This window comes from Protopterus annectens, chromosome 1.part0 (genome assembly GCF_019279795.1).
Source record: "Protopterus annectens isolate FY-2018-M chromosome 1.part0, PAN1.0, whole genome shotgun sequence".
NCBI lineage: Eukaryota > Metazoa > Chordata > Ceratodontiformes > Protopteridae > Protopterus > Protopterus annectens.
In genome coordinates, this window is record NC_056725.1 from 440647689 (window position 1) to 440672680 (window position 24992).

Genomic DNA, 24992 nt, shown 5'->3' on the forward strand with positions numbered 1-24992 from the left:
TAAAATGACTGATCTTGCTATCATTTGTTCAAGTTAAGAAGACAATTTTCCTGTTTTTTGGAATTAGTGGGACTTTGTCTGAAAACAGCTGGAATACTTTATTGCTGCCGTTTTAATGAACTCAAACATTTGTTGTGTACTCCATCAATAAAGAGGCTATAACAAATAGATATAGGGGTTGTCTGTGATGAAAATTACTATGTATGAGAAGGAGGGATAGCATTGTAGCTAAAAGCAGCAAATTGGCCATATTGTTTTTCACTTTCCATCACATTTTTACATTCCTACAGCAGTAAACACAATAAGTGACTGTAGCAGTATTTACAGAATGTGAGTGATAACAACTGATCACTGGTACAGTGGTGTAGTGAGTAGCATCGCTGTCTCATAGCCCTGTTTCTGTGGTTGAGTTTTTGGTTTTGATTCCTTCTGTATGGAGTCCGCATGTACTCCTTGTCGGTGTATAGGTTTTACCAAGTGATCTTGTTTCCTACTCCATACACTAAGTTTATAATGCATGCATGTAGTAATTTTTTTTATTTTACTTTCATGAGAAAGTGTGGGAACAGAGAATGTAACTCTCATTTTTGGAGGTTTTAAAGAGACAGGCAATATTCCTCAATATGATTTATGTATCCAGTTGGACAAACCCAGTAAACAAAAGTAAAATAAAAATAAGTACGTGAAATAAATATCTGTAATCATCTGTCATCTGAATGTTATGGGAACTACTATTCTGTTAGCTTTGAACATTAGGCTTCAGATAACTTTGTTTTCTTTGAAAGAAAAAAAATAAGTCAGAATTTAATTTTTTTATTCATGATTTTTGTTGAAGCCAAAATTGGATCAAAAGGTTGTGAAAAAGCTCTTAAGATACACTTCAGAACATCTAAAGTACTTTGACCTCTGAGGACATAATGATCCCCAGACCCCTAACATAATTCAAATACTTCCTCTACATTTATTACAGTGGTGTCTTGGTCAGTTAAGGTGTGTTACAATGATGGAGGAGCAAGCTAAAATGTCAGACAAATTGTGGAAAACAAGACATAGGTAATCTAACTGAACTGTATGTTGAAAGGATGGGGGGAAAATAGAGGGGCACTGGGAAGGTGCAAGGGACACCAGTGTGCAATGGGGGGTCACTGGGTCATGTGTCTAGTGCTCCAGTTCATCTTAGGATGGCCTTGATGATTACAGTCAGATATCTGTGGTCCACATAGTCCATTATGTGGCTATAATGAGTGGGCACTGAGGCAGTATTCGGAAGAAAGGCCACTTTAATTGCAAATATAGTGAATATAATAATATCAGTTGCACTAATACTTTTAAATAACATACAGCTGCAGTCTCTCTACTTTATTACTGCAGTCTGTTTATTATTTAGTCTAGGTATAATTTTCTGTTTGTGTCTTGCTCCTATCCTCTAGAACAGAATCTCATTCTCTGGAACAGGTTTCCTATCCATGTGAAGTAAAGCCTTTCCTAAATACTATTCAAGTGTAGCCTGGACCAGTGGACAGGAAAGTGGACCTATGTCTGTAATGAACACAGGTAGTCAAACCATGTGCTAGATAACATACACCCCATTAAAATAACTTAAAAAGCACAATAACTCATGGGAGACATTTGGGTTGCATAGCTAGGCTAATAAGGGCCCAAGTAGACATTAGCCTCGTATATACCAATTAACCTAAGAATTAACCTATGGTGCTTGGGTTATGATTGAAAAGGGCCTGTCAACTGGTTAATTTATCTTGTTATCAAACTGAAATTAATAACACTAAATAAATAAAAGTGACCGATTCCATCTGTTGTTTAATCAAGTATAATGGCCATTGATCTGTTGGAATAGAGCCTTACTCAATTCCAATTATACTGACTCTTTCAATTGCTTCTTGCAACTCTCCATTGCTTTGAAGTCAGCAGCCACCACTGAGATCACTAAGCAGGTGACTGCTGTAAACCCACATTATGCCACCATGAATACACAGCAGAACTGGTATTACCCCACTCCTCTGCACTAATATATATATATAATGATAGCAATGACACAGGCTAATGCTGCAACAGTAACAAGAAATTTTAAATACTTAGTGTTAACTATGATAATCGTGTGAAATGATAGCAGTGGCATTTATTATATCTCAAACACTCAGTGACCATGAGTGACACTGACTATTTTGCAGTGATTGGAGGAAATCAGATTCTATGCACTTGGAGCAGAGGAACCTGGGCCTGTCTTTTGCTTGTTTCAGTGATAATATTGTAGTTGCTTAAAACACCTCTTCTCAAGATTATTTTTTTTCTAAAGCATAAATTGCAGTTAACTTGACTATCCAAGTGCAATTGCCAGATTCCTGTAACTTAAAACAATAAAAAATAGCACTCTAGATACTCATTTTATACTGTTTATGTAACTTAAAAATTCAGCAAGCAGTTTGTTCAAAACTTTTGTCTTCCATTTCCAACAAGCTGCTAAACATTACATTAAACTACTTTTGCACACAATATCTTTACCAGTGAAATACTTTCTTCTTTTGCACTTGCTGAGTTTGAGGTAAAGGTACAAAGATAATTGATCCATGGAACTAAAAGTGCAAATTAGTGTGATAGATGATAAATCCAAGGATGTAGTATTTGGTGTATTCCTCAAATTTTATATCAAGCCTACATGCTTGCTTTAATAGATCTTGGTGATTGCATTAGGCAATGTGTACATCAGCTCATTGGTGTGTGGGTTCAGTTACAAAAAATGTATAGTAGATTTCTTACATCATAGTATTGATAAGATATTAACTGCAACACTGCATGACATTAATAATTCAATATTTGTAAACAGAGTTATTAACTTTGAAAGCATATATCTGATATGACATAGACAAATTCTATTTGCCATATCATACCATTTTGAGTTATTGAGTGTGTGACACATTAGTGCCTTCCCATCATATCTGGTATAGCATAGGTGTACATATTTATTTCTCATATTGGTTTTTGTATTGAAATAAAAAAGTAAGGCGACATGCCACTGATCTAATTCTCTCTGATTGATTCCCTGAATCTCTCTCTCTCTCTCTCTATATATATATATATATATATATATATATATATATATATATATATACTGCTATTAATATATTTTTTTATTTTAATACATTGTTGCTCCAAAACAAATATCCAGCAGCACAGCAAGCCAGACTTGACTACTGCAGTTTGTCCCTCTGTACCTCCACAGACACCCAGCACATCTGGTTCACAACCTGTCAGTATTCCCTCCACAACTCCTGCCCTACCTGTTCCACCTGCATCAGGTATCTCTGCCCTTGCTTCTGATGCAGTGGTACCCTCTGAGAACAGTAGTAGTAGAGGTGGAAGTTTTCTCATCCATCTGGAGTTGACAGGGCTGATGCAGGGCATAATGGAGAGATATATCAGTGCCTGAATCAGCAGAATTTGAAAGGTCTTGTATGGTATTGCCAAAATATTTCCACCTCTGGTACTGACCAAGGCAACTGACACTGGAGACAGTGATGACAGTTCTGAAGGTGAGGACTAGATTCTCACTGTTTACAAGCTGGACATGTATGCTCCTGCCAAGTCCCCTACCTATCCCCAGTCATGATGTCCCCCAGCCTTTTGTGTCCATCTCCATCCCTGTCTTATACATCATGTCTGCACCTGCTACCTAATCCACCTTACCTATTGGACCCTCATATTCCTAATAACCTCACCCAACATTCCTCTCACTCTCTCCATTAAAAAAAAATGAAATGAAAACTGAGCACCTGTCCCACACAAAATCACTCTTCATATATAGCTCTCCATTTTGCCTTTGTGTCATCTTGACACAACTGATTTGGTCCAATTGGCTCAACAACATTTTTTTGTTGTTGTCTCAAAGTAGTGAAATACTATATACTATTCTACATTTATGTTATGAAGAAGTGACTAGCTATGGTGTTCTCACACTACCATCCTGCAACTTCCTGTATTCCTTCCTCTGTGTCCTATCTTCTGCTTACCCTCCCCTTTTCCACACTGTTTCATCAACCCATTTTTCAAATATTTAATCTGATCAGAAAACAGTATCACATGCAGCATTCATAACCAGAAATGGCCCATTGAAAAGCCTTGAATTTTTGTCCTCAGCATTTGCGTAGAAGTTGGCATAGTGCACCAGTGTTGCATGATGGTGGATGGCATTTGACTTCCTATGGCAAAACTTGAAGATTTTAATTTCAACTTCAATAGTAATGTTCACTTTGAGCAGATATGCTTAAACCTGATGCACTATAAGAATACAAAGTAAAGGCGCTACTTTCAAAGAGTTACTCTTAACATTTCTTAGGCTGCTGGATGCAATGAACTACAAGTTCCCATGTGATACACTGAGATAATTCCCCTGTCTGTTGACTGATGTTTCTGCATAGTGTCATGGGTTTGATTATAGCTGTATGTCAAATTATTATTACATGGCATTTTACATATAGTCTCATATGTTTACCTCCAAACACCTTTATTTATCTCCAGTTGTACCATTTCATTAATATACCATTTGAATAGTGCAGCAAGAAAACATTTTCAAAAACATTCCATCCCCCAACAAGGAGACTTAGTAAACCATCCTTACCTTGTTTAGGTCTTAATCTTGTTTCTACTCCCTCTCCTTCTTGCTCCCTTTAGCACTTTATTGTAAAGAGCAGGTCAGATTAATAATGAGGAAAAAACTAAGAGTAATACACCATAACAATAGTTCTAAACATACTATAAACCAAACTCTCACCATTTCATTCTCAATCTCTCTCTCTGTTCACTTCTTCTGCTTCAATAAGTTGTCACTACCCTTTCAAGTGCATAATTTAGACTCTGTGAAGTTGGAATTTCTATGCGGTTTGCTGAGGTAATACCTGGAGATATATAGACTGATTTTTGCATTCCTTCAAGTGTTCTAATCTAGAACTATGTCAAGTTGTTATTGCCTGTTTCTATTAGACTATTTAATGTGTAGCTGTTGCCTAGATTTTGTTTTGTCACCATTATCCTGTTTCTGTCATAATATACTTGATTTCTGCTTCTCCCTCTGTCTATATATTTTCTCCCTTCAGCATAATCAGTCTTTCTCCTCTGCATTTGCACAATTCCTGGCCCTGAGCAATACCTGTTACTTAGCAGACATAGATGTACACAGCGCTTGGTAAAATCTTGTGAGTTTTTACACTCGGCAGCATTACTCTAGTGTCCTTCATACTACAGTGTTTAGCAATGTATAGTCAGGCTAATCTCTTGAACAGTTTGAAGAGCTGAATGTATACTATGTAAAATTTGCCACTTTCAAATATTGTTTGGAAGCTTTCAGTATTGGATTATTTAGTATCCTTTCAGAAGATGTCACATACACATTATGTAATGTTAAAATTGTCATTACTGTGATGAAACCTAATGCCTGCATTTTCCCTTGCCTCATTGGTTAGTGACTGTCCCTGCAATCCACTGAAATTAATGATGTGAAATAACATTTTCTGTGTCGACCATTAACATAATTTATATGTCTATAAAATGCTTTTTCTCATGGCACCAAAGGTTTGAAGACAGATATATGTGAAACTCATATTTAATGTTTTATTTGTATTACTGTTATGTGTGCAAGCACTGTCTACATATCTTAGTAACCCACCATTATTCTGCTTATGTCTCAGTCATGTTTCTACTGTCATACTCCAGCTTGGCGCTATTGGAAACATTTGATTGTGCATAGCATGACAAATCATTTATCAGGAAAAAACATAACGGTAGCATGCCCCAAGGATGTTAAAAAATGCCCAGATAAATATAACACTCTTGTCTGTCTGTACCCCTGTCCGCTTGTCTCTATATGTTCTCACTTCGGTATCATCACTATTCACTGTTTCATATTTATTATGCTACTGGATGTAATGTGTGAGATTTTACAGTTGTCATGAGTGCAATGAAGGGCAATACATGCATTCTTCTTTGCTTCAATGTGTTGCCAGATTTAAACTTTGTAAAGTATTTGTTCCTATGCAGTGTGGCTAGATAATACTGAGGTCTGTAGAATTCCTTTTAACTGCACAGATTTTTGCAGAATGTCTAGATTTTTGCCTCACATTTTTGGCATGGTCCTCATAAAATCTGTGGTGTTATGGCAAATCACTGAGGATTGAAGTCGTCAATTAATGATGTGCACTTGAGTTTCAGACTTCATGTCCTTCAGAAAATGCATACTAACATAAATCCTGTTTTAATTCTAGCAACATTCAAAGTTTATAAGAGCAATATTCAAAATCTGTCCCTACTTTTGTGCCTTTGCCCCCCCCCTCCATTATTTTAGACTTTGTCCAGATTCTCGTGCTAAGAGGTTGAGAGATATGCTAGATTTGTTTTGGAATACCATGAAGGTTTGAATCCAGATCTCTGCCAAAGTGTTTTTAAATGTATTTATTTATTTATTTAGTTATTTATGTTTTATTTGATTCTTTCTGTGTAAGTGTTGGCCACATATTTTCTTAGCACATCATTATCCTGCTGCTGTATGAATGTGTTTGCTCCCTATTGGGAATACTATATTGTACATATCTTCCCTGAATAATTTAGAATGATTAGCTGAAGAATAACACAACACAAATATTTGCAGAAATGACCCATAAATTAATCTCTAATTATGTCTGTATGTATATTACTGTCATGAGCTCTACTCCCTTCTGTGTTATCAAATAAACCTCCTTGATTCAAAATTGATTCCTTAAGCCATATTTCAACCGACAATAACATGCTTTGTTCATCATGTGCTTCATAATACACTTATATCATACAAATCAGGATAGAAAGAGTGCAACTGTCATGACAAATGTGCAGATAATGACCCTGTGAAAGTGGCCATAACACATACCTGATTTGTATTCCATCAGATTAAGCCATAGTTGTATTTGTATATTGCTTATTTATTCAAAAGCCAGCACTCAGTACCACAGAGAAATGCTAATACTCATTCCAAGTTCAACACTTCAAGATATGACCACACATGTGCTAATACTTTGCCATAAGCAGTACAAATGAGCTTGCCAGCAGCATGCTTAAGGGAGAGAGTTAAAAAAACAATTACAACAAAGAATTATGCGAAAAGAATGTACAACTTCTGTATGTTACTGGAATTTTTAAACCAAGGTATGTGGATTTCACTGTGATGTTGATTCAATTAATTCAGTCTGTTAATGTATGACAGTCCAGCAGTTACACTTGCATCCATCATTGTTATTCAGAAGTGCTTTGTCATATTTATGAAGTGACTGTATTGTCAGTGCACATTGTGTAAGCATGAGCCAAGACAACTGACAGTGACAAAATAAATGGTTGCTATTTTGTATGCAATCATCCCAAAGTGAACTGTTATGAATAGTTGCTTGACTATCCACTGTTTTATAACTGCTGTGATTTCTATTGCTCCCCAAACTGTGAAAAAGGTACATGCCCCTCACAGTAATGCCATGTACATGAATAACAGAGCAGCGCTCGCACACACACACACACACACACACACACACACACACACACACACACACACACACATATATATATATTTATTTAAATCAGTAGATATATATATTTATATTAGCAGAGAAGCATGCAATTTTAAGAGAGAAGCACAGTGCTGTTAAGTTGGCTGTACAAACATATGCACTTGTCCCAAAATCTGTGATGGACAGTAGCTGATGATCCAAACAACAAAGTTTAAATACTTACAAATGTGCAGACTTTTCCTGCAGTGCTTGGATTTCATACTTTGTTCTGTAGACTGTGTAATTAATTAAGTAGGTGGTTTGCATCTGACAGTGGTAAACTTATGTGTGTGTGTGTGTGGGGGGGGGTTCTAGTGACAGGTAAGGAAAGCCTCAACAACAGATGTGCTGTGTCCACTTCCACTCAGGAAAATAATTTAACTTTGCATACAGCTCCCTCTGCATTTTATGCCACTTTTACCACAAGCATACTTTCTGCAACACACTGATAAGGTCATCCTGTCAAAAGTACAGAATCTCTCTTCTTGCAATTTGTACTTTTCTTGTGGTGCTTGCAGCTATTAATGTGTTTTGTATATTTTGCAACTAAATAGGAAGGAGGTTCAATTATTGCAGTGATGAATTTGTGTATGGTGCTTCAGTGTCATGTGTGTATAACTTTCAGAACAGACATGCTATATCAAGTTTCACCTAGGAGAATAATTTAACCTGGGAGAGGTCTTCCCAGTGCTCTTATCTCAATTTTACCACAAGCATCTTATCTGCACCATTGTGGTCTCAAAACTATGCAATTAAATAGGTGGGAAGTTTGATTCCATCAATGATTGATTACTATCAGTGTGTGTTTGTCTGTCCTGCTGTGTACAGAAGGACTGTAATGCATATTGTATGTGTAGCTGTGGATTATTAGTGTGCTCTTCAGCCTGCTTAGAACACCTCTGTATTAAACAATGGTGATGTCCATTCTAATGTGCATTGTCACAATTGTAAACCAATATCTATTGTGGTATGTGTGATTCAGTTAGTATACTGTAACTTGTAAACTCAGTTAGTCATTTCAAATCCAGCCATTACTCCTTAGACTCACTTGTGTCACTATGCCTGTGAATGTCCATGTATGTAACAATGTTGTCACTCTGCTATCTAGCATGTACATGTATAACTGAGGATTCCTATTACAAGAATTTCTGCTCATCTTTCACACACAAATGCTTTGTTTGATAATGATGATGCCATGGGATAAAACATGCTTTCCTAAAAGAATTGATAAGTCTTTTCCTATGTCGTAAAGAAATTAGAAAATATTCTGTATGCTATTGCTGAAGTAAGGCATGTGTTTGAAGCCATGACACATTGAGTATGATTACCATTTTCCTATCACAGTGATGACTGCATTATGCATCACATGTGTTTGTGTATACCTAGCAGCAGGCAAAGTTGTCTGAGAAATAGACATATAGCAACATTCCTTTAAATAAATTACAAGCACACATACCCTTTGCAGCAATTACACGATGTCATTGTGAGGTTGCCAGCCCAGCTAGCTTGAATTTTATAAATAATCCTATGTAATTTGTAATTATTAATATGATCTAGATGCTTATCTTACAAATGTAAGTAAATTGTATGTCATGTGCTGAGCTTCAAAAATGTAACAACAGTGCACCCTACTGGAAAAGAGAAAAACTCTAAGAAATAAGTTGAATTGTTTACATTGGTGGTTATCTCAACTAGGAGACAGAATGTATGCAGCTAGAAATTCTTTCTATTGTCTAGAAACTGAAATAATTACAGGTTTCCAAGGTAAAATTGTTTAACAGTTTTACAAATTCCAGTTCTAGGCAAAACTTCTGAAAGATAAGTATTTTTAACACAGAGGTGTTATATTTTAGGTTCCTGTTAGCCTGGGAACTAAAGGTAGAGGTGACAAGAATTATGTAATCTGAGATAACCCAGCAGAAATGTTTGATAGTAATTTTAGAACTATCTCAGGGAGTGAGTCTGTGCATTTTGTATCTTGTCTTTGGACCTGTAAACATCCATTCAGCACTTGCATTTGCCTGTGTCTGTAAGAAAGATTTGGGTATAGTATTTCTCTTAGAGATAGATAGGAAAATAGTAAGATTAGTCTAGATGGTATCTGTATTTATGTGAGACTGCCCTGCATGTTGTTTTAAAATATTTTACATGATTCTGAACTCTGTTGTCACTGTGTTGAGTTATTGAATATTGTCTTGTACTTTTATTATTTATTATTAAATATATTTAAACCTTTTAATTGTGGCTGGTTTGTATAGAGATATTTAACTCTTAGAGTACTTGCATATGTACTTGGGAACACTGTTCAGGCCACTCTTGAATAGCCTTAGTTTGGCCACACTTACCATTTGGATAAAAGTAACATTACACAGTAGAATTTGTCACCCTTTGGGAAGGGCCTTATAGTAGCTGATAGAGAGCTTGATGGTGGCAGTAATTACTACCTTATAGTCTGGGCAGAAGGGGGCATAGCTAGTGAACCTGTGCCAGCCTTCCCCAGGAGTGTTTGTGTGTTTGTATATAAATCAAATCTCAAAGTGTATATGTATGTATGTGTCAGCTACTGGAGCAGGGACACAAAGCACTAATCAGGCAGAAAGCGTGCTGGAGGTTTTGGCTTGACACTCCGCTGAGATCTTAATCCTATAGCTGTGCCACTGGGGAGTATTATTGGGGATCTGGAGAGAGAGGGAAAAGTAGCCCCAGACTGACTAATATCTCTGTGTGTTCTTAAGGGACATTATACTTTACTGTGTGCATACTTGTTATCCTCACAATGTGCATGTCCCTCACTGGTGCTAGTGGTGAGGATTGAGGCTCCTTGATTACTGGGTCAGTGCAGAGGTGTCACAGTCATGACTTCAAATAACCAAATATCTCACAATTTTAGAATCATTTGCACTGTGGGACATTCATTCTTTACAAAAACATGTAGCTTCTGTTGTCACATACTCAGGTGTTCAAAACCTATATTGATTGAAGGTAAGCATTGTGTGTCCTAATACTGTTATGCATGAATGACATTCACAACTGTTATAATATATACAGTCACAGTGGGAGAAGCCTTCCTCAACCCTTTTATCTCATACAAATTGCTACACAATCATATGCTATGATGACTTCACATAGGTGGAGTCTTACAGCTGTGTTAAAACCTCACTGTGGCACATGTGATTCATACACATGTTGCTAGTTGGTGGACTTGCATAGCTTGCTGTTCAATTCCAGCAATGAACAACATTAAATGAATGTACTGATATCGTGCAAACAAGAGTGCATAAAACTATTATTCTCAAGTTTTACTTTGCAGAAAGAAATATAAAGTAATTTTGTAATTTCCTGGAAGTGAAACAGTTGGTGTTTTAATGTCATGGTGTGACTGCTCCTGCAGCAAATGCATTAAGTAATGACTTGTGTAGCATATTTGCACAGATACAGTGTGGTTCAGTTCTAGGGAAATGTTGTACAAAATAATAGGGCTAGCTTCCTTGGCTAATAAACATTCATACTGCACTGCTCATAATTGTGTGAGTATTAACTTAGTTATCTTTTTTGTTATCATTCTGAAAAAATCATATTGTACAAAAGTCTTTTCTTACTTCACACATTACTTTCAGTTATTTGTGGCAAGCTGTATTGCTATTTCCTGTGGCAGATGCAGTCAATACACAGTTCTCAATAGCGTGTAGCATGATAGGCAGGGGATTTGAATCACATAACATTTGTCTGTCAGATAGTTATCTGTCTGTCAGGCAGGAGAGGCTTAGCCAAAGAAAGTGTATAAATACCTCATGCTAATTATATATACTAATGGTGAGATAACACAATCCCCAAGGAAAAGGAATATTCCCCCACCTGAGATTGTCAGTCTATCATATCTATTGACCATCTGCATATGTCAGCCTTTTGTGGTTGATTAATTAGCCATTGCTATTGTGGTGTGTCATCATACTGCAGTGGATCCATATATGTAATATACAAATGCATATTTATCTCCTTCCCATGGTGCTTTCAATTACCAATTAGTTGCCCTTGTGAAATTTCATTATGCAGGGAGTGTCAATATATATGACTTTTATCCCATATATGGGTATCATGGGACTACTTTGGTGCTATGCACACATACTGATAATCAACCCTGTGCACTGCATACTACCTGGCAGCTGGTGGAATGATAGCCTATTCTATTGACATAACATTGCTCATGCACATCAACTGAGACCTTTATTGCCACTGAAATGCAATCTATTACACCTAATAATTTGGGAAGGTAGGCAAGACCATAACAATCACTAATGGCAGAAGCTTTATTCCACGGTGTGCTAAAGAAACAAATATGCTCTTTAAAATGTGAAAGTAGTGTTCCGACAAATCTGTTTAATATTCTGCTAGTTAACACCTGTGATATGCTCAATGTGTTCTCTGTATGTGTCCCCCTTTGTTTCTTGAAGGTTCTTGTAGCAGCTACAAATACCTTTGTGTCCACTGTTATAAGAATCACATGCACTGCTCGCAATCCTGCTTAGGCTCATCCATGACAGTCAATGCCCATGTGATATTATTGGCACTTACTGTTACTGAGCTGGTGGCATATGTAATGCATTGAATATTATGCAGCAGACACTTGTGATGTACTCCATTTGTCCACTGAATTAGCTGCACATACTTTAGTGCCCACTGCTATAAGACATCCATGCATTTCTCCCAATCCTGCTCATGGGTGATACATTTCAACTAATCCACATATGATATCTCTGTCAGCTGCTGGTTGTTTAACTGGTGTCATGCAATTTAATGATTGCATCATTTTTGTTTGTGTTGCCTGTTACTGTGTTCTACTACCAGATAAAAGGTAGTGGCACTTATATATCAAGTATTGGTTTACATACCCTGTTGTTCCTCTGAGCATGTTTGACGCTTGCAGTTCTGAAAGTCTGGGTTTTCTGTTTGCTCTTAAAATGCACAACCAGCTGTGTGCCTAATCTGTACAATCACTGTGAATCATGACCTGCTTTCAGACTCACACATTTGCCTACTCTACTTAACCACTGTGAATCATGACCTGCTTTCAGAGTCACACATGCCCATGTCATTGTCATTATGTGCTCAATAGACTATTTGCTTCATTTACATGTTATTATATCATCATTTTCACATACCATTTCCTGTGCTGCTTTTATCACTGTAACATTGTGCTACCTGATACTATAAATTGGACCTACTTACAGATGACCACTTTCTGTTCGATGTTGTCCAACATTTAAAGAGATACAGGTTAACTTGTGGAATGGAAAATAATGTTGAAGGCATTTTAAAAATCATTTTGCACAAAATCATTTAGGTTCAGTATGAAGTACAATAGAGCAACATATCAGCAACAACTTACCTAAATACTACACTTTTCCCTGATTGCCCATTGACAATTTCAGGTCATATCCATTTCTCTTAAATTACTTTGTTATTTAAACATCTGAAGTCAGACTAATAAGCTTCTAATTCCCTGTAGATTTAAAACCCATTTTTATAAACTGTAAAATTATTGCATTCCTACTGTGGTGTACTATTTATTTATTTTTCCTTTTTAGAAAGCTGCATAAAGGAAATCAATTATTCATTTTAAAACTGAGAAAAGGCACAGTGTGGTCTGACATCTGCTATGATCTTAATTTTCTAATTAGCATGGCCTTCAGGGAATTATCAAGTTATTTTTGAAAAGTAAGAGTAATCCATCAATTCTTGCTACTGATACATCCATAATAGTGTTTGTACGCGATTATTTCCCACCATTATCAGTCCAAAGAATGCATTAAGTAGTGACTTGTATTTATTTGTTTATTTTTATTTTCTTTGCCAGTAGATAAATTGTGTTTTATTTCCATAATGCAATACATAAAAACACATAGTTAAGCTATGCCAAAGCATATGGGCTATTAATATGGATGCTTACATATGTTATGATGTCTAACAGACCATGCCTCTAGTGTAGCAAGCTAGAGCCAAGCATTTTTACCCTCATGGTTATAACTATCCTGCTATAAAGAACAAAATAAGATATTCTGGTATACCACACCCAGTTTCCCCCTGCTATCATACCATCCACCTGACACATTTCATTCTGTCTGTCCTGGTAGCCTCTTCCCTTTACCCAGCACATGAGGGTACATCCACAGTGATACAGACATCAGCTAGTACCTGATTATACAGGACATTGGAGGGCTGTACTTTACTTTTCTGCATTCAGACTGCATGAAGGAAATAAGGTGATTTTAATGCAGGACACTTTCTTCATGATTTAACAGGTAACTAGACTTCGACATAAGATAGCAGCTTTTACTTTCATTCATCTATCCTCATACATTCTAAACTAAGCTTATTTTTCTCATTCCTCTTTTATAATGATACATTTGCAAAGATAATTATTTGAGTTTACTTGTTGAAATTACTTACATAAGTTTTATATGTCTTTACATTTGCTGTGCGTGTCACTGCCTTGACACTAAAATTTAAAATTTAGTTATGTGTATAGTGTTCAGTTTCAGATGTGAATGACATGTAAGAATGATTGACTCAAACACTAGCAAATTATTATTTCATCCCTCAATTTAGTTCTCAAATTCTGCATTATTCAATATCAGTGTGAATGTTTTATATCGTGTCTGTATTACGGCCTATATCACGACTGAATATGGTCATTGGATCAGCAAATAAATAGAAAGCATGAAACCTAAAAATTATTACTGCAGCATTTCTTTTATATTTTGATGTCAGATAATGTCAACTGGGTGTTTACAAGATGTGTGTGTATATGTGTATGTATGCATGAGTGTGTGACTGCACACATGTGTGAATGTATGAGTATGAGCACTTGTGCATGTGAGCTGGAGTGCATTATTAGGTGCTCTTGTATGCATTTTTAGGTGCATTTTTAATAATGAGTATATACCTTTAAATGTTAATAAACTAGCTATGGCACATCATATCTTCTTCTTTTGGCATTTCCTGGTTAGAGGTCGCCACAGTGGATCATCTGTCCACTCGTGATTGGCAGTGGAGTTTTATGGTATTGAGTTGCCAGCCTGACACCCAACCTTCCACAGAAGTCCCACACATGCACATACTCACACCTAGGGCCAATTTTAGAGTATCCAATCCACCTACTGCATGTCTTTGGGATGTGGGAGGAAACCGGAGCAAACCCAGGCGACCACAAGGAGGACATGCAGACTCCGCACAGAAGGTACCCCAGCCGAGAATTGAACTGGAGAACCTCTTGCTGTGAGGTGTCAATGCTAACTGTTGCACCACCACGGCCGCCAAGCTATGGCACATCATATAGTACTGAGAAATTCCAGAAAATTCAGTTTGCAATATAATCCTTTTGGTGTCTGCATCACGTCCTATCTATGGATTATTTATTAAATGTAGTCAACATAATATAGTATCACAGAGTGACAGAAATACTTACCTAAAGAAGAAATATGTCTGAAGAAATGAAGGAATATACTTGTTTTCAATATTTTATGCATTTGGAACTTTAGAGTACAATTCTTAGTAAGAACATGGTTCTACTCCTCCTGGAATAATTGGGCCGTGAGAAGAAAACCTGACTGCAAACTCAAAGCTTTGGATCAGGAAATGTGCATTATATTTGCATATGTTCGTTAGGGAAAATGGAAAAATCCTTAAATGTATTTATTTATTTATTTTTTTTACTTTCCCTGATGAAGGGAATGCCTGTAAACTTCTTAGGGACCAGCTTGAGATTAGTACTACCGTTTTACTCCTGGTGAAAGAAGGAGCAGAGACACATTAAAACCTGACTTCCCCTGATTGAAGAGTATATGAGCAAGCTAGTATGGAAGATGTTTTACTGGAAACCTCTCCAATTTTAATTTTGGATTATTGTGCAGTTTAGCTTTTTTGTATTGAGTTGCTGTACATGCTAATCAGGTCTTTTACCAGAAGATGGCTATAAAAAGCAACAGACCAAGCAACATCTAGGATGAAACTGCTGATCAGTAAACATCCTGTTATCTGCTCCTTAGGAACCAGCTTGGTATTAGTACTATTGATTTGCTTTTTGTGAGATAAAGTGCAAAGGGACATTGACTTCTAGCTGACTGTAACTGTAGTGAGAACAGAGCTAGTAGTAGCCAGCAAAAGGCCAATAGCTGAATTATCATTGTTTATAATTCTTAACAAACAAAACTCCATCTTTTCTCTGTGTACCACTAGATTAGCCACCCTTTAACCTAACTTCAGAGTATCACCCAAATACTTCATCCAAAACTATTCAGGGTCTTCTATAGTAGCCTAAATCCTGAGTACTATAACTGTTCCTACACCTACACCCTCTGACAATATGGTTTAGCAGCCTGCACTAATAACCACCTGTGTTCACTCTGGTTGTATTATGCTTTCTAAAGTGATATAACAACTGGCTTATGCTTACTGAGTGTTCACTACTTCTACCGGTTGATAGGATGACCTGTGAGAGATGTATGTATTTAAGAAACATGAAGACAAATTTCTCATGTCAGCTCAATATCAGTAGGCATTGTACATCCACAACACTTCATCAATCACAAGACATGCCACTAATCCCATATCTTATGATGACGCCATAGATAAATCTTTTCCAAAGCCTATTAGAATACAATCTAAAAAATTCCACCCTCCAGTGCATAAGGCAGCATTTACTTTTTCTCCACTTACACATTTTGCAAATCCACATATATCACCCAGAAATTGCAAAGAAATCAGGCCTAAGTCCAAAAACCTCACAAAGTCTGCTTTAACACTGGGAAATGGTGTAGTCTCAGGTGACTGTTTCTTAGGTACGCAGACTCAGCACTCACTAGACTGGACAAGAACAGGGCAACTTTAGGGCATACGGTCCAAGGATCAATGATGTCACAAGGGCCATAAGGTCCCTTAAACCTGAATGAATATGACTACAAGCTAGTGTTAGCCCATGTGATGGAACTTACTATGCACATATCAGAGGCTGGAAAGACACTAGTTTTGAGTAGCATCTTGTCTTCGCTAAAAAATGTCTAGACACCAGAACAAGATAATTGTCATTAAAAACTGCTTAGTCAGTTGTGAATTGTCATTAACAACTGCCTAAGCAGCTGATGTCATTCTAAGGGGATCCAGTAGTTGTCTGTCTGGGATGAGATGTTAGATATGACATAGCTATTTTGCCAGGATGATATACACCTCTTGTATCAGGACATCTGCCTACAGGCTAAAGCTTTTGCTGCTTCCACACTACATTTGTTTAGGCAGGTTCCCCCTTCTGGACATTCCTTCATAGCCATCTTAAATCCAAATTTGCTCAACATTATTTATTTATTTATTTATTTATTGACATTTGATTATCAGGAAAGTCTGACTGGGTTGGCAAAGTTTTTCAGCAGAAGTCTGGGGAGAAAAGCTCCAAAGTATTACAAAGACATTTTAAGACCAATAATTTTACAGTTATTAAGCATGATGGCATTACTCAGTGCTAAGAGTCTAAATAAAAATACTTCAGAATTTGAGACAATCTTGCAAGTCAAACACTTTATACAACTTTATATCTGTGTTGTAACTGAGACATGGTTTCAGTGCAATGATAGCACTCCCTCAATACCTGTGTTTACTAACTAGCTGTCTTAAGCTTAGCTTCACATAACACCTTTCTCTGTTATAGATTTAAGTCCTAATATTAGCTTTATAGGTAAATTTTACAAAGTAAGCATTTGCTGCTTTATAGGGCATTGCTAACTGCTACTGCATAGTCAGCAGCACCATATAAATTCACATAATTTACAGCAGGCAGAAAAAAAGCTGAAAACTAATTTCTGTGGCCTCTGCTAGTGAATTAACAACTACACTTTGAGCTTATTGGGAATGCTTCTTAATTGAGACAGTCCAAATAAACAACTTCTGCCACAAGATGGATGATCCTGGGATTTCTTAATGTAAAAGCACAGCAAATACAGCTCTCAAGTGCAGAAAACACCAAACAACTAAGTCCCTAAAAAGCCTTCTGGCTGCTGAAACAATCTCACTTAAAGCCTCCCTGTGTGTTTCTCAGTTTGAATAGACCAGGCTACCTTTCTAATATCAGTAGAGTTCTAGTACCACTCTTCTTAATGTAAAAACACATTTTGGTTAGCGAAACTGAAAAAGTACCAAATAGCTATAACATGTAATTCTCACTTTAAGCCTTCCTGTGTATTTTCCAGTTTACACAGTCTAAGTTAAATAGTTGGCCATCTTCAGCACAGGATAGCAAACCTGCCTTTCCCCATCTCAGTGCGATCTCTGATTTGGTATATATAATTAGCGGGGGTATGGGGGACGCAGCTCCCATCATAATGAATTCCACTGGTAATGTAATCTTCCTGTTGTGCTACTTTCTTGTAGATGGCCCACTATGAGCATTTGATGAATACATTTACAATGATCAGCCTATATGATAAAAAGCACATTTGATGGGTAGTGTTTGCTTATAAGGCGTTTGATTGATTTTGTCTTCGACAATTAACCATAGACCCCATGTTAGTAGCTAGGTAATTAAGGATAAGTAGGATGGAGTTAGTTATGATAATACTTTTTTAATTGACAGTCCCTGTCATAAAAGAGATGGGGAGTAGACCAAGGATAAATTTATGACTTCCTGTCTTATTTTCAAGGTTTTGTTTGAATAGGGTCAAGGATGAGCTCTGTTTAACATGGATGAGGAGCCTATTCCATAGTGCAGTGATCCTTTGGGACACATATCTGTCTTTCCAGCATGATAGCACATTCAGTTTATGTCACAAGTGAAGTTAAGATCCCTGGATCTAGTGTTTCTGGTGCTGCCTGTTTTGTGCATGTTCAAGAAGCCTTCTGGGGCTGGGGCTGGGGCTGAGGAAGCCCTCAAGGCCAGGCAAAGATCTCCTCTCAGCAGCCTGTAGGAGACTGAATGCAGAGACAGAGCCTTTAGACAATCAGTGTAGGACAGGATATTCATACCCTGAATTCTCCTGGCGAGAAACCTTTGTAAGCAGTCCAACTATTGCAAATCTGGTTAGATACATACCAAGGGGGCAATGTATTCAAGGATAGGTCTGATAAGGGTCAAGTAGGGTGGTATTATAACTTCCTTGGACCTGGATTCATAGCCTTACCTATAAGTTGGGCAACATAGAATGACTTTCTCACTATTTTAACTACATGTTGCTCACGGGCCAGATTACTGTCTATATATGTTCCCAGATCCCTTACTAGGGGGTATTGTATCAATGGAATAATTAACTTGAGTTGATAGTTTCTGAAGGGCCTTATAATCCACTTTTTGGCACTGAGTTTGTGGCTATGGCTTTGGCACCCATCATTTGTCTGTGTTAAAAACCCTTGCAAGATGTTGGTGCCTTGTGGGAATCTATATTAGCTCTTATTTTACAGTCATCTGTGTAACCGGTAAATTAGAGGCCTTGAACTTTAGCTTTGACCTTCGATAAGTAGATGCCAAACAGTAGCAGGACCAGTATGGAGCCTTGCAGTTCTCCATTGGAGACCAGTCTCTTAGTGGAGGTAGTCTCACTGATCCTGACTTCTTGGGTCCTTTCTGTGAACCAGACAGAAATCCAGCAAGTTATGCAGAGATTTATGCCTAGTTCAGAGAACTTGTCAGCAATGCCTGAGTGGGCTGCTGTATCAAATGCATTGGCTAGGACAAGATATGCAGTATGTACTGTTTTACCCTCCTCCATTGACTTTGGGATCCTGTCAAAGAAGTCAACCAGGTTAAGTACACATGGCCTTCCCTTAACAAATCCAAATTGGGATGAGCCCAGTGTCTGTAGGTTAGCAATGTCCTTGTTTATCAATTCCATGATAATTTGGTTCATGGCTTTACATATTGTTAGACTTATGGGTCTGAAGCTCCCTATGTCATTTGATGATCTGCCTTTGTGGAAGGGAATGACTTTTGCATCCTTCATTCACTTGAAATGTGGCCTGTTTCAAGGCTGTAGTTGAAGACCGCCTCAAGCGGTTCTGATAGGTCATGTTTTAGACTGTTCAGGAGGCAACTGGAGATGTTGTTAGGACCCATGGAGGTGGTGTTCTTGGCTTTAGCTAGTGCTGCCAACACCTGGTCCCTGATAATACTTGGATGTAGTATGATGGATGGGATTTCACCTGGTGGAGCTGAGGATGAAGTATGAGCTGTATTCATCATCCAATAGATGTGCTATGTCACCCCAATCAGTGAAGGTGATACTGTTCACTACTGGATCAGCATACTGCTGTGTGTTACCTTTAATGTTCCATGCATAGTTGAATGTGTGTATACACGTGTGTATATGTAATCTGTGAATAATTATACATACATGTGGTATCTTGGTTTGGGTTTATAGTATTTACATTTTACATTTACATTTTACATTTGTTTACCGGGATAGTCAGACTGGATACATGTCCACTTTCAGTGGTGGCCCAGGGAGAAAAGCTCCACAAAGACAAACTTACATAGATTACACAGAAGTTAGCAAACAATTATAAAAACAAAGTGATTATATACAATGGGTTAGTAGTGATTCCCTAGTAGGGACTCACAATTGTCATGGACAGAGAATTAAAAGTAAGAGACATCAGATTGGAAGCACAGCTTGGTGATGTAGTTACAAGTTATGATAATTGCAGAATATGCTTTTAGTTTATAACTTAATCAGGGTTGGTAGGACCCATGGAGGTGGTGTTCTTGGCTCCTCTGAAATTATTCCCCATTTTCATTTACCACTGGTATGTAGTTTGCTTTAGAATAGTTTCCAACTGTTATGGGTTTATTTGGGCTTTCCAGGTTCATTTTTATTTCAAAGCAAATGGGTCTGTGGTCCAACCTCGCCATTGAGGATGTTTCCCTGGGGAGGGTGCAAAGCTCTCCCATGCTGGTGAATACTAGGTCCCATATGTTTGATCCTCTGACTGGATTGCACACCATCTAGCCCAGGATGAAGTATATGGAGCAGATAAAGCTCCATGAACTACAAAGAATTATGAGTGACTCTCTGATGCTAACCTAATATTATGTGTTCTCAACATCAATGCCAAGATTCTGCTGTCAAGCTTTGTTCTCAAGGTGAATTTCTTGGCATCCATGTCTCAAACACATAACCCAGTCAGCATTAATGAAATCACTACAATCCTCTACATTTAGCAGAATGCACTTACCAGAGAACCCTGAAGACATGCTAGAACTAGAATTAGAGATTCTTTGTGTACTACAGTAGTTACCAGTGGTACATGAAAATGGGGAAGAATTTCAGAGGTGCACTGTCACTAAATTAGAAATGTGAGTACTAGAAGATAATATTTTGAAGGGGTGGCCTTTGGGAAAAAAAAACAGATTTACCTCACTTTGTCGAAATCGCATATTATTGAATCTCACATTGTTGACACTCAAAATATCAAACTCAAAATATCAGACTCCCACTAAGAAACCACTAATCCAAAAAGAAACAAAACCCACACCACACAATCCATAACCTACCTAGGTGGAGGGACTACTCCCCCACACCCCCCAACATGGGGGGCTGGGGCCCCCCACCCCCCTAACTAAATATACTAACAATGTGATCTCACTACAGTTGGGAAAAGGACAAAGTTCACCATCTCAAACAACAGGTTACTTAGCCTGGGAAAATCTTTGTTTTTCTGCTGCTTCAATGAAGTGGGAGTTCAATATTTTGTGAGTTGACAAAATGAGATTCGATAGTATGTGATTTCGACAAAGTCAGGTAGACCCAAAAAACACACCAGTAACAAAAAAAATAAAGCCTTATTCTTCTTTCATGGAAAAATATATTATGTTCAAGATGTGCTGTTCAGAGATGAAATAATAATAGTTCTCAGTCAACTGAGGAAATAAAGGTTTGATAAGATACCCAAGTCACATTTAGGAGTAGTAATGCAAGGAACAAGCAAAAAGATGTAATGTTTTTGTGAGCTATGTGACTCAGTCCAGCTAGTACAGAGTTGTGCCATCTGTGGTTCATACCATAAGGTAATATATAGAGAAATAAATGTTAGCATATCCTGTTCCAGATTATTCATGGAGTGGGTTCTGATTTTTTTCCAGTTCAAAGGAGCCATGCATCTCATGTATGCAGATTGTTATTCAAACTTTCTAGAAGTAATTAAACTGTTAGACTCAACATTGTTAAGAAAAAGAATTGAAAATAGTCCCAAATACATGTCAGAAATTCTGAAGATTTCTACAAGAACAGCAATTCAGACATTTTATATTCAATCCACACTATGCTCAGTCAAATGTTGAAGTAAAAATAGCTATCCAAACAGTTAATTTTTTGAGAAAGAGCTGCAGCAAATGCTATTAATATCATATCATATCATAAGTATGGAATGTAAGAATATTTTTCTTTAGGGAGTAAATCTTTCACCAGCTCTACTGATGAAAGAAAGAAGGATGCAAAGCATTGTGCCTGCTTCATTTGCAATCAACATAAAGTAAAGAAACTATTGAAAATAAATCTCCAGAGGCAATAATGCTTCTGTGATAGGAACTGCGGAAGATGAACAGATTTGCAGGTTGGAGAAAAAGTAGCAGTTGAAGCTGAGAGAAGGCTTGCACCTGAAGCTGTAGTAGTTCATAAAGCAGCTCACCCAAGATCCCATGTAATCTATGGAGAAGATGGTAAACTGTATAGAAAAAACACAGATATGTGAAGTAATAGTCCAGAAAAATGAGCAGCTATAAGTGTCATTGCCAGACTTTTTCACACAGAATCGTGACTCTGAAGACTGTGATGGCCAAGACCTACAGACAGGGTGGATTCCAAAGTTATGTCCTAAAGTGAAACTATAGAGTAGCAAAACTGTCTGCAAAGCAAGGCAAGATGTCCTGGGAAAGTAGTCCTCTTACATTCTCTACATGGGTAGACCTTTAAAGAAACCAGGGTGGTATGTGGAATCTTCCAAGTTAGAAAGGATTATAAAAACCAAAGAGATGGATTAGTAAACATTTTTACAAACATTTAATTTTGATGTAAAAAAAATTACATGCCTAGTACAGCATAAAAGTTAATTGCTTAATTGATAGTGATCAAGGTGACATAATGTAATCATTTTGCAATATAGACCTCAGTGAATTCATGCTTCATGTCCTGTCTGTGTGGCATCCTTCTATGACAGGTAGGTGTGTGTGTGTGTGTGTGTGTGTGTGTGTGTGTGTGTGTGTGTGTGTGTGTGTGTGTGTGTGTGTGTGTGTGTGTGTGTGTGTGTGTGTGTGTGTGTGTGTGTGTGTGTGTGTGTGTTTGTGTGTTCACTAATGACATAGGAAACCTCCAGACACTAGACATCACCCAATTTGATTTCACGCTTACTCAACCTGGTGGACTTCTTTGAGCAGGTCACCAAAGCAATGTATGAGGGCAACATGGTCCAAGCTACCTGTATTGACCTGGCCAAGGCATTTGACACAATACGACACTTGGGCATTGTTGACAAACATAACAGGTTAGGTATAAACCCTTATTTCACCCAGTGGATAGCCAGCTGGCTCACAGACAGGACCCAGGAAGTTAGAATTAGGAAGTCAACCTCTACAAGGAGGCCAGTCATAAGTGAAGTCCCTCAGGGATTGGTCCTGGGAACACTCCTTTTTGACAAAGGATCAAAGGATCGTAGGAAGTTACTAGGCTAGTGTACCTAGGACCCTTACAAGCCTAGCCAAGTTCTACCTTTATTTCCATGATTAGCAACTATTACCTCTGTCCAAGAGGATCACAGGTGGAGTCCCCTGGGTGAATTTACAGTTACCCATCTAATCGTCCAGATTGCATTTGAAGAGGGTGCTCTGTTTGACATGAAGAGAGAGTCTGTTCCAAAGGTGTGGTCACCTTTGGGAGACAAATATGGCCATCCAGCAGGTTCTATTAATGTCCCATAGTATGTTAAGGTCTTTAGAGAGAGAGTAACCTGTGTGCCATTTGACTTGTGGATATATAGCATTTCCAGTAAAGCAGAGTCTGAGATTGCCTTATATGCAAGGCAGAGATCACCTGTGAGTAGTCTCTATGAAACAGAATAAAGTGACAGTGATTTCAGATGATCCACATAGGACAGATTCTGAAGACCTTGAATTTTCCTTGTGAGGAAGCTTTGTGGTCTCTCCAGTTACTGCAGGTGCTTGGAAAGGTACATACCAAAAGGGGTGTTGTACTCAATATTTGACATGATGAGGGAAGAGTACAGCGAGGTTATAACTTCTTTTTTTCTGGAGGCAATGCCCTTAATTATGAAATGAGTGGTACAGAATGCCCTTTTTACCACTGTGGAGACATGGTGATCATAGGTAATGTAAGGTTGGTGTCATCCTGTGTGCCCAGGTCTCTCACCACTGAATACGTACTTAGGGTGTTGTTATTGATGTGGTAGTTAGCAAGAACATTGCTCTTACTGAAAGGGATGATAATACATTTTTGCATTGAGTTTAAGGCCACGACTTTGGCACCAATCATTTGTTTGTGTATAACCCTCTTGTAGGATGTTGACATCATTTGCAGATTCTATGACCGCTCCCAGTTTGAGTCATTAGCAAACTTTGTCAGCCACAGACAATAAGTGTTTTCTTGCACATCAGAGAAATAGACTCCAAACAGTTGAGGTCCCAGGACTGATCCGTGTGGAACACTACTGGTTACAGGTCTGCTGTTGGAGGTGGATTCCCCTATTTTGACTATATGTGTTCTATCGGTGAGCCAGTTAGAAACCCATCTAATGATATAAGGGTTGATCCCTAGCTGAGTGAGTTTGTCAATGATGCCTGAGTGGGAGATAGTGTCAAAAGCCTTGGCTATGTCTGGGTAGGCTGTATGCAAAGATTTCTACTCATCCAGGGGCTTGGTGACTGTTTCGAAGAAGTCCAACAGGTTTAACAGGCATGATCTCCCTTTGACAAATCCAAACTGAGTAGGGTCAAGTGTTTGGAAATTACATTTATCTTTGTTGATAAGGTCTGTAATCATTCACTCCATGGACTTGCGGATAAGGCTAGTCAGGCAAATAGGTCTATAGTTCCCGAGGTCAGTAGATGCACCACCTTTGTGCAAGGGAATAACAGTGGTCATTTTCCATTCAGCTGGGATGAAGATTGTGCTTAGACTAAGATTCAAAAAGAGTACCTAATGGAGTTGTTGTTAATTCTTGTTGGAGCCCATGTAGGATGCAGCCTGGGATGTTACCAGGTGCCATAGATGTTGCGTTTTTGGCCTTAGAGAGGGTATTTATGACCTGCTCTCTAGAGATACAATGTAGGGGACATGTGGTAGGGATATCATCGGGTTCATGTGGCATGACAAGAGGAGTGAAGTTTTCACAGAACCTGTCAGCTAACAGGTTAGCTGTGTCCACTGGCTC